This window comes from Asparagus officinalis, chromosome 2, assembly GCF_001876935.1.
Source record: "Asparagus officinalis chromosome 2, Aspof.V1, whole genome shotgun sequence".
Lineage (NCBI taxonomy): Eukaryota > Viridiplantae > Streptophyta > Magnoliopsida > Asparagales > Asparagaceae > Asparagus > Asparagus officinalis.
Window position 1 is genome coordinate 33829485 of NC_033795.1, and position 3990 is coordinate 33833474.

General features: G+C 30.4%; 1 long non-coding RNA gene across 1 annotated transcript; it reads right to left on the reverse strand.

Moving 5' to 3' along the window:
• Positions 215-2488, reverse strand: LOC109830639. The gene is made up of 3 exons (XR_002244366.1): positions 751-2488; positions 560-662; positions 215-468 (listed from the first exon to the last, which is right to left on the reverse strand). It is a non-coding gene; the product is annotated as an uncharacterized LOC109830639 (long non-coding RNA).

Consider the following 3990-nt stretch of genomic DNA (forward strand, 5'->3'; position numbering starts at 1 on the left):
ATTAAATATCATAACTAAAATGTGATAATCAATAACTATAACTGACCTCACAAACTACAATTTATCTTAAATGAACCATTTGATGTCCATATGAAGTCATTCTCTCTTTGATTAATAGAGCATGCATCATTCTCATAGCAATAAAGTCACATGTTATTGACAAAAAAGCACATAATAAAGTCATAATCTGAAAATAATAGTCACAAATTCAGAAACAACAAGTCACAAATCCAGAAATAACAAGTCAAAAATCTGGAAATAAAGTCACATACAGACTTAACATGAGCAAAGTCACATACAATAAATTAAAAACCCACAAGTTCTACAATGTAGTTCCCTATGCAAAAAAGCATGCAAACTTAGACAATCATGTTCTTGAAAAGAAAATATAAACCAAAAGATGATACCCATTAATGCAAGAGAAACATAAATCTCATCATCCAAGTCAAGGACCTCCATGATGTCCACCTTGAAAAAAAATAAAAAGATCAATTGTCATGTTAAATATGTGAAAATTTTCAAATTTCAAATCATATGCTTATGAAGTTAAATAACATACCTATGGGTGCTTTTATAAAAGTTTCGGCAATCTCTGAGTCGTCGTGATCTGGAAGCTTAACCACATCAAGAGCATCATCATTCATAGTTTTTCACTTTTGTAACTATAAAAAATTATTAGAATAAAACATGCAATCATTTATGTAAAATTAACCAAATATAATAGAATCTATGCAAAATTTATAAATTTACCTCCTTTCTCCGCTTTAATCCAATCTTGTACAAATATCAATGCCTTTACAGTATCCATTGTCGTTCGACTTCTATAACAATGAATCAGACGCCCCTAGTGCTAAAAGCCGACTCGGAAGCCACGGTTGATGCGGTATACCCAAAACATCTCTTGCATTTTTTGCTAGTATAGGATACCTTCCAAGACTTGATTTCCACCAATCCAATATATCAAATTTTCCCATTGTTTCATCTTCGCATCGGACAATACTCTCTTCCATATATAAATTCAAATCCTTCTTTATAGGCTCTTTCTCAATAGTTTCAACAAATTGTGTAAATCTAGATTTTCTTTTGTGACCAACTCTTTCCACTTCCTTTGCTTGTGAGCTTGAACCATTTTCATCATTTTTGGATGGTTTTTTTTTCAAGAGATGCATACTCTCCATGCATCTTTTTGATGACATCTAAAATTTCAAGTGTACACCTTTTACCATGCACACCATAAATCTCCTTAAAGTAATATTTCATTGCAATCATTTTGTACATCGGATCAAGAAAAGTAGCCACCATAAAAATCTTATTGCATGCTCCAATATCTATCAAACTTTTTTTCATTGCAAAAGCTGTAGCCACAATTATATCATCTTTACTTTTCAACCATTCCGTTAGAAACAATTGAATTTCACAAAATCCTTCAAATAAAAGATTGCAAGTAGGATACATACTACCGGAGAGGGGATTAGTTGCATCATAAAAATGTTTCAAACATTTACTCAAAGTTTCAATATAATTCCATTCTTCCTCCGATGAACAATGAATGTATTTGTCATCGCTAAGTTCAAATTTATGAAAAGAAACTTTGTACTTTAAAGCATTCATCAACATTAGATAAGTAGAATTCCATCTTGTGCAACAATCAAGGGCTAAGCATTTTTCTCCAACCACATTAACTTGCTTCGCAATATGACAAAAGCTCTCTTCCATCTTCGGTGAACATGTACATATTTAACACTAATCCTTACTTTTTCAATAGCTTTAGTGATAATTTTAAGCACCTCTTGAACAATGAGATTTATAATATGTGCTTCACATCTCACATGAAAAAGACTCCACCACAAGTTAGATACTTTTTAAGATGTTCTTTCCCAATTTTAACAGCAACATCATTCGCTTTATCATTATCTTCCATAATTGACAAAACTTTATTATCAATTTTCCAATCAAATAAATGAGTGATTAACACATTGCATATATCCTTCCCCATGGAGTTATGGACTTTAATAAAACCAATTGTATGTTTTTAAAGTTTCCAAGATTCATCAACATAGTGAGCGGTAATGCACAAATATACCAAATTTTGTGGAGATGATTTCCATTTATCCATTGTCAAGCTCAATCTTATGAAAGATGTGGCAAATAAATCAAATAAAAGATCTTTTATATTCATCATAAATTTTCATACTTAACTTTATGATTTGTGCATGACTTGGAACCTTGTGATTTGGATGAAGAGAATGTGCATATTGTAAACAAAAGTCATGTGTGTTGGCCTTTTTGTTTTGATGATGTTTAATAAATAATTTACAACTAATATTGTTTGTCTAGTGTTTGTGTTTTTGTATTTATTCTAAGTAAATAATATGTTGGAAGATGGATGGAATTGCGCATTCACGGTCATATCCAATTGAGGTTGGAGGAATAGTGGTTGAAGCAATTCTATTCAAGTTGAAGATCTAAGTTCAAGCTTCATCCGAAAGTTTACTAAGTCAAGCTATATTGAAGACCTTCAAGTTTGGGTATATAGTTTATAGTATTTGTAGTATAGGTTTATACTTGTGTGTTAATACTTTAAGCTCATATTATTCACACACACGTATTTGTTAATTTTATCAAAATATAGGTGTTTTTTAATAAAATATTGTTTTATTAGTTTATAGGATTCAATGTCACTTTATACATAGTTTATTAAGTCTATAAAATTATTTTACAAAGTTTCAAACTTGGTTTATGTCAAAACATTATATTTCAAGTATATTAAGTTTGCATGTTTTGAACATTTTTGTAAAATGACAAGTTTTCACTATTGAGAAGTGAAATTCCAAAAATTCTTTTTGTAATATGTTCATTTACATGTTTATAATGGTTTTCTAAAGTTTTATATTTTTGGAATTTATTTGTTATTTTTTAAGGCACTTCAAAGTTGGTTTTTACTATTCAAATCAGGTTGATACAGTATTATCAGTCGACTAATACATGTGTTCAGTCGACTGATAAAAACATATGGAATCATCAAAATGTATCTGTTTCTTTTTAGTCGACTAATTAGTCGACTGATGAGGTCATTGGTCGACTGATCAGTCGACTGATAAGCTCATAACGACTAGTTTTGTACTATTTCAAGATTTTTAGTTTTTAACTAGTTTACTAAATAATTTATTTGTATTAAATGGGAAGTTATATTCATAAAATTCTTTCTCTAACATGTTCATATACATGTTTAAAAACTTCCCTCAAAATTTTATGATTTTTGGAGTTAATTTACTATTTTTAATTGATTTTATAAAATCAGATACCTAAAATTCCAGAATCTGCCAAATCTGGAATTGTCGACATCATCAGTCGACCGACGCACTGTAGTCAGTCGACTGATGACCTCTTTTTAGACTATAATGGCTAGTTTTTCAGATTTTGTCTTTTTATTATTTTTCTTGGGTTATTATTGGTTTTTGGGGTTATTTCATAAACCTATAAATACCCCATGACCTTATACTCCTAAACCATCTAAGAGAAAAGTTTTAAAAGAAGTTTAAGAGTTTTTAAGTGTGTTTAAGTTTCTTTTCAAGTTTTTTTATGTGTGAGGAAGCTTTCACAAGAGGAGATCAATTTTGGTTTGGGCTTCCAATCTCTCCTTCTTGTTCTTAGAGAAGTGTTTCTAAACTCAATTCTAGCTTTACATTTATATATTCGATTGTTAATCATTTTTATTAAAATAGATTTCATGCTTGAGTTTAGTTTTGATTTATTTCTCTTTGTACACACACAACCATTGAGCTTATAGTATTTCATACATAATATACCTTGGGTTGTGGGGTTTGTGACATTGAGAGTGAGCTTTCATTGTGTTCTCATCTATTGTAGAGAACAACCATTGTTGTATTTGTGCTTAATTGTGTAGATCACCTTGTAATACACTAGTACACCAAGAGGAGTGTGTAGTGAGAAACATGGTCGTCCCAAGAGGAGTGGGGTAGGTGGTAA